The 7,780-nt window shown below is 43.6% G+C and overlaps 1 non-coding gene across 1 annotated transcript; it reads left to right on the top strand.

Annotated features, from left to right (window-relative positions):
- The first annotated feature begins 312 nt into the window (after positions 1 to 312).
- Trnak-cuu (transfer RNA lysine (anticodon CUU)) lies at positions 313 to 385 on the top strand. Its single transcript has one exon. It is a non-coding gene; the product is annotated as a tRNA-Lys (tRNA).
- Positions 386 to 7,780: the final 7,395 nt, after the last annotated feature.

Below are 7,780 nucleotides of genomic sequence, written 5' to 3' on the forward strand. Positions count from 1 at the left end.
GAACCACTGGTCTAGTGTGTTTGATAATGCTCAGACCTGGTTTTATTGGTGCAGTTTTATGTCCTCTTAGGACTCCTGGAGACACTGCACACACATGATACATATACATACACTCAGATACATACAGTACATAAAATAAAATAAACAATAAAGATAGTTTTCAAATGAAAATATTCTTTTGTATCTTTTGTATTTCACAAGTCACAAGTGGATCCATCTAGTCCTGGAAAGGAGAAAATAAAGAAGCTTCCTGAGCCTTAAAAGCCACCCTGGAGAGCAACTTTCATTGAGAGTCCTCTCCAAAATATCACCACCCAGCTAGCTCAGTGGGTAAAGCATGAGACTCTTAATCTCAGGATCGTGGGTTCGAGCCCCACGTTGGGCACCAGATGTAATATGAATCTTAAAGGGTCTTATTAATAAAAACAAACCCAGAGCCAGGTATTGGAGTGAATGCTAAAAGATCAGAGAGACAGAACAGGCCACAGCTAACTTCACCTTGCCAACTTCTCAGCCAATCTGTTTCCTTAAACTGGAAGTCTCTGAGTCCTCATCCAGAATGAATCTCAGCTAAACTGCTGCTAAAAGCCTAAAAGCTTAATCGGGTTAGTTCCTGGTCCTCTCACCTTATATACCTTTCTGCTTCCTGCCATCACTTCCTAAGATTAAAGGCGTGTGTCACCATGCCTGGCTGTTTCCAGTATGGCTTTGAACTCACAGAGATCCAGATGGCCTAGTTTTATTGGTACAGTTTTATGTCCTATTATGACTTCTGGAGACACTGCACACACATGACGCATATACATACACTCAGATACATACAGTACATAAAATAAACAATAAAGACAGTTTTCAAAAGAAAATATTCTTTTGAATCTTTTGTATTCCGTAAGTCATGAGTGGATGGATCTCTGTCTCCAGAATGCTAGGATTAAAGGTGTGTGTGCCACCATTTTCTGGCCTCTATGTTTATCTAGTGGCTGTTTTATTCTCTGACCCCAGATTAGTTTATTAGGGTGCACAATATTTTGGGGAACACAATATCACCACATTTCTCTAGCATTCAGTTTTAACTACAACACACAACACAATTTCATGCTTCATTTAAATCATCAACACATACACATATATACATACAGGCACATACATCTCGCATGAAATTGAGCCTAGACACATGCACAACAAGTGTCCTCTCACTGAGCTATATTGCTGATATACATAGAAGTTAGAGGTGGGCAGGAGGAGTCCCATTTTATGGATGAGAAAACTGGGGTTTAATGAGGATGAGCTCTGCCCCTGAATTGAGAAAGCATGGAGATGGATCTAAATCCAGTGACAACGTCCTTTCCACAAGAGCCTTCTTTTCTTTTTAAGATATTGTGAGGTAATGTAAGACTTAAAAGTAGTCAACTATGACATTATTTTGGATAATCAAATCAATGTCCCCATTACTCTATAGACCCAGTGATGTGTGGAAACTTGTTTAGGAACCCAATATGGGCTCCTACTCTCCCAAGCACTCCTCATCATAAAGTAAGCTTTCTTCTACTCCAAGAAAAAGCAGTGACACCAGGCGATGGTGGCACATGCGTTTAAACCCAGCACTCAGGAGGCAGAGGCAGGTGAGTTTTAAGGCCAGCCTGGTCTACAGAGCTAATTCCAGGACAGCCGGGGCTACACAGAGAAACTCCGTCTCACAAAAACAAAAAAAAAAAGAAAAGAAAAAAGAAAAAAAGAAAGGAAGAAAGAAAGAAAGATGAGTGAAATAAACCATAAACCTAACCACACTTCTCTGTTCCCAGTCCAGTGATGCAGACGCATGGAAACAAGGTCCCATCTGCAGGCAGCAGTAGACAAGAAGTCAGAATCCTTCACACTGTGTAAACTCACGTGAAGCTGTGAGGTGAATTCAAGAGGAGCTGTGTCTGTGACAGTTGCATCCATATAGTTGACTGCTTTACAGGGACGTCCAGAGATGAGAAAAAAATAGGATGGGGAGCCATAACATCATTAACATCAGCCTCGTGACCACTAACACAATGATCCAATCCATTGAGCCCCTAATATGTGGCCAGTCTGGATCTGGTTAAAAGACCTTTGCTCCTCCTTTTCCATCAAGCTCAGTTCCAATTGCCTTTAGCCTTCCTTCATCTGCAAAGAGCTGTAAAGAGCACTTCCCTTTCCTGTAGCCTGGTAATGCTCACTGCATTCCAGTGCTGAGCTGCAGGTAGGGCAGTGGGAGGGCCTGGATCTTACCCCTCCAGCACAGGGCCTGAAAGTTTTTCAGCTACAATGACCTTGATCTAATGATCAAGGCATGCCAAAGACAGGTTTGACTGTATTCAGCAACTAGATTTATTCCCACATCTCCTGACATCCTAGCTTGGGGTCTCTCCAATGACTGGCATTAAGACTTAACCCTCCACTTCTTGGGCCCAAAGTCATGACTATTTGTACTGGCCACACCTAATATTTCCCTTAAGATGTGACTCTCCATAAATCTCTCCAGTCACATCTAGACTTTGGTAGGTCAAGCAAGTTGCTTCAAATGAAGAGGCACAATTTTCTGCATCATCCAAGCCAGTGCAAAAGTTCCTAACCCATTTCCAAAGTGCAGTCCTGGTAGCATAGGGAGTCCAAGTATCTCTAAGAAGAAGAGATCAAAGTCACAGCAGCAGAGGACTCATCCCAGCTCAGACCTTGTCTCTATTCTTCTTTTGCTTTCTCCTTCCTATTATGTATTCCCAGTGTCTGCATAACAATTACTGGTTGACTTTATACCCTGCACTATCCAAGTGGCTGATGCTGGAGACGGTGAACCTAGATGAGGTAGCTTCAGTAAATCTGCTTCCCCTCCTATTTCATCTCCATGTTCCAAAAACCAGGTGAACACTTCATGCTGGGATGATTTCTATGTAAATAAATTTTAAAACAAGTAAATCAATAAACATAACGAATGTGTCTGAGGACCAGGAGACACTGGAACCCTCTCATGCTACAAGGGAAAATATAAATGGCACAAACAATGAGAACAGGAGGTAGAAATTGATGAGGCCGTTTAAGGTAAGACCCCAAGGAAAAACAACCAGCTCCTCTCTTGGCTAAAAGTCAAAAACGTTTGTGGGCTGGTCTCTCAGCACCCTCCCCCCCCACACCCCCAGCCAATGCCAGAAGTGTTCGGAGACTCTGATCCCTAAATAATTTCAAGTTTCAAGTTTCCTTCTTCAGAGCAGATAATGCAAGAATAGAAATAAAAGCTCACTAAGGGAAAACTCCTTGTTGAGAGAATACAGTCTCTAACCTGGGGTGGGGAGAGACCTAACATTCCAGCTGGGCCTCTCAGTCACCTGACCAAGAAACAGCTTCTAGGGAAACAGGTTCACTCAGAGTTGTTCTCTCTCTCTCTCTCTCTCTCTCTCTCTCTCTCTCTCTCTCTCTCTCTCTCTGACCTCCTAGTTATTGCTGGGAAAAGAACCAATTGAAGGAGGGAACTGGAGATTAACCAAATGCCCACAGGTGGCACTGTTGCCCGGAGAACACACGAAGAAACTGGGAAGGACAAAGCAATCTTGCTGCCATGTTGTCTCACTCAAGCATGGTGTGGGTTGAGGTCACAGGAGCTGTGACCCTCTGTATTTGTAGGAGTTCAAGTTCCTTTAGAAACCAACTTGCTAAAATCTTAGTAACCTTGTATGTTGCTCCTAGCCGGACAGAACAGCAATTACCTGGAGACTACATGGTCCAAGACAACACTGGTGTCCACTAGTAGAGCTAACTGCCTTGGATCTGACCACACCAAGCCCCTCTGTTTGCTGGCCTCCGTCCCTCAATCCTGATCCAAAGTCTCTCGGGTTCTCTGAGGGAACTATGGTAGAAAGGGAAAGAAGAGAGAAACTTGAGCCCAGAGATTACTCAGCTTCTACCATGTGGCTATCAGACACAAACATATGGAAAAACAATTCAGACAAGAGAGGCATCAAAAATGCACCCCATATTTTACCATTATCCATGGAGAGAAGCCTGAGAGCAAAGAAATAAAAAGACCCCTTCTTTTTCTTCTCTCAAGGAGGTAGACCATCAGAGAAGGCAGCTTATAACCTCAAGACAACGCCAAAAGATCAAAGGGGCTTATGTGAGATCTTGGAGTTATGATCACCTTGTTGTTTTCAGAGGCGCTTCTGAAATATCCCCACCAAATACGTGAGTGTAGCTTTGGGGAGTCCTTTCACGGCCACCATATGACACTAGGAAATCAGAGTCCCCAGCTGAGGTTTTAGTCTCATTAATGAAATAATTTAAGAATGGGATCAAACAGAAGCTCATGGACAATTGTAATTGGAGTTTAAAAGAAAAACAGCAGGGCAGGCAAGCTCTTATATCTAAGCAGCTGCCTGAAGAAGGAGAATGGAGAAGAGGAGGAGCAAAAAGCCATACCCTTTGAAGCAGCAATGGAGGTCAGAAACATGGCAGACAAGCAGCCATGTGGGAAACTTAGGCTTTTATGAGTAATTCAGAAAAACTTGAAGGCTTAACGAAGAGGCATAGCTACTGTACTGTGTGAAAGGGAAGGAAAAATATTTTACCTCATTAAAGGGCTAATTATTCCATCTATCTCTTTAGCAAAAGCTAAACCCACCTTCCTAGGTGATCAGGTGATTGGTCAGTCCAACAGAATGTTAGGTCTCTACCCAGGCCAGAGGTTGTATTCTCTTGACCATCAGGGCCCTTGACTGCCTCTCTCTCTAACACATAGCTGCTGTGGAAAATGGTATTCCAGTTCCTCCATATGTAAGTGTAGAATGCCATGCTTCCATAGGATCCAGCAGTTCCACTTCTAAGTGAATTCACAGAAGAACTGGAAACAGGATCTTAAGGGGATATCTCTATCCGTGTTCAGAGCAGCGTTAGTCTCAGTTGCTAAAACATGGAAGTAATATGTGTCCATCAATATATGAGTGGGTAGACACACTGAAATACTGCTAATCTTGAAAGAAAAGGAATCTTGAGATGAACCACAGCATGGTTGAACACTCTGGACATTATGTTGAGTGAAGCAAGCCAGTCATAAAAGAGACAAGTACCATGAGTTTCCACATGGGTGAAGCCCTGGAGCAGTCAATGTCACTGACACTGAAGTTGGAAGAAGACTTACCAGGGACAAGAAGGGGGGCAATGGGACAGTGTTGCTTAGTGGGCATCAGGCTTTGTTTTTATAAGATAAGAACTGCTCTAGGGATTAAGCGTGGTTTATGTGCCCCACACTGGCTTGCATCTCAAGGCCTCTCCAGCTTCAGATCTACCCAGGGTCTGAGGCTTCCCAAGCAAACTCATGTCTTGTAAAACTTCTTGTCTGCACCAGCCTGCATCCTTTGCTCCCCAAGAAAGGTTATCCTGGTGAGCAACATCTCCATCAAAGCTCCAGAGGTAGATTTAGTCTTGAAGTCTCAAAAGTTTACATTCTCAAAATTTGCTCTGCTCTGAAGGGTCTGCCTCAACTTGCTTTAGTATACACAAATTAACCCAAATGACAGGGAACAAGATAGGTCCGAAGTGGACAGAACCTGGAAATCAGACATTGAATTCATCTGGACTGAAAGAGGGGCAGGGACAATGCCATCTGCAGATATAAATGAGTAAGGATGATGGCCTATGTCTTCTGTAGAGACACATCAGGGACCATAGTGAGGACCAGTCATCCTGGGTTTGTGAACAAGCAGAGTCAGGACCTGGGAAGGCTGCCCTGTAACTAGAGTTTTCTGGAGAGCTACTTTCTGTCTGTTTGTCTTTATATAGACTTTGTGTTCTGCCTTCTCATTGGTTGTAAACCCAACCACGTGACTGCCTCGTCACTGCCTGTCTGTACAGGCCTCCAGACACACATTGGAGCATGTGTCTCCAATGCTGGCTGTATCCTTGAACACACAGAGATCTACCCAGCTCTGCCTACCAAGTGCTGGGATTAAAGGCATGTGCCATGAACGCCCAGCTCTGCTATGGCTTCCTATTAGCTCTGACCCCCAGGCAACTTTATTTATTAACATACAATTAAAATCACATTTCAGTACAAATAAAATACCACCATACTGCCCCATTGAGCATTCGCTTCTGCTACAGACCCTTGTTCTCTGATTTCCTTCAGGAGTAAGCTAATAGTGAAGTCATGTCTCCAGGACTCAGAGATGCGTCAAACTCACTTCTCCTGGTAGAGACATCATTCACTCTGTTTCTCCCCAGAAATGCAAAAGACTTCTGAATGAGAGAGGTCAAAGGTACTTGTAGCAGGCTTTCTCAGACTGCCACTCCCCAAATCATGACATGGAGACTTATTATTAGTTATGAATGCTCGGCCTTTAGCATATGCTTGTCCCACTAGCTCTTAATTAAACCTGTTTCTCTTCATCTTTGTTTTGCCTCAGGGCCTTTTACCTTTCTTTCTTTCTGTATGTCCTACTTTTCCTGCTTCTTGCGTGGCTAGCTGGCTGGTGGCTGCCTGGCTGGCTGGCCCCAGCGGATTCCCTTTCTTTCTCCTTTGTTCTCTCTTTCTCTCTTGAGCCAACCTCACCTATCCCTCTACTGCCTAGCTATTGGCCATTCAGTCTTTTATTAGACCAATCAGGTACCTTAGGCAGGCAAAGCAGCACATCTTTACATCATGTAACAAATGCAGCATAAACAAATGTAACACACCTTTACATAGTTAAAGTAATATTGCACAAGTACTTCCAGGGACAACAGAATGGGAAACAGCTACCCAGCAGGCTGCACTTTAGGTAAACAATACATATAGGCCTCCTTCCACCTCTGCTCAGGTGTGCACTCTTTGCACTCTAAGACACACAGGTATTCACCTAAATTTGTGTGGATCAGACATACAGGCCATACAAAGACATTCACACACCGTACTACTGAAAAATGAACTTCTAGGTACAAGCAAGCCCATGTATTACATCCACGCAGGGGGCATATTGCTTATTTATTTAAACACAGCATGCAGGTTCTATCCCTTTCACACAGTCCTCATTGACTCTCTGGATTTCCTTTCTGTACTTGGAGAAAGGGAAAGTATAAAAAGAAATGAAATGCTTCCCTCTGCTAACACTGGAATCTTAAGAAATTCATTCACAGGAATGAGGGCAATTCTGACATGATGATTTGCATTTTAGATGTTGGCATCTGTACTGGATTTGGTTTAAGTGCCTCCCTGGATAATCTCAGCTTTTTCACTGATGTTTCTGATGAACATTCAGGAAGATCTCTGCAATCAATAAAATCCGTGTGGTGTGAAGAGGCGATTCTGAATTTCATTAAGGGCAGAATCTAGAGTGTCGTCACCATCTTTGAGAATGGACCATTCCCAGAACAATGACCCCCACCAAACACTTCTTATCTTGACATGCTGGCTGTGCCAGTCAACCTGTGCCCACATTTTGGCTGGTGGATATGACCAGAAAGCATCTTACCACCCATGTTCTATTCTGTCTCTGCCCTGCCAGTACCTCTGTCCCTGGAGAGCAGCTCTTTACTGATTCCGAGTTTAAGATCATCTAGACACACTCTTCCAGGCCAGACCACCCTGAGTAATCTGGTAAGACTCACTTGTTGATTTGCCCAGAGAATAACTCCCTAGGTGCCTCAGATCTACCTTCTCCAAAGACTGCCAGATGTGTCATCTGGTGTCACTAGGAAATACAAGGGTGTTGCCTTCCTATGACCTTTGACTAATGGAAAACCGGAGCTGACATACATGCTCGTCTCCCGTTCATCTTAATGTACTATCTCG

Source organism: Peromyscus eremicus, chromosome 20, assembly GCF_949786415.1.
Source record: "Peromyscus eremicus chromosome 20, PerEre_H2_v1, whole genome shotgun sequence".
NCBI classification, from domain to species: Eukaryota; Metazoa; Chordata; class Mammalia; order Rodentia; family Cricetidae; genus Peromyscus; species Peromyscus eremicus.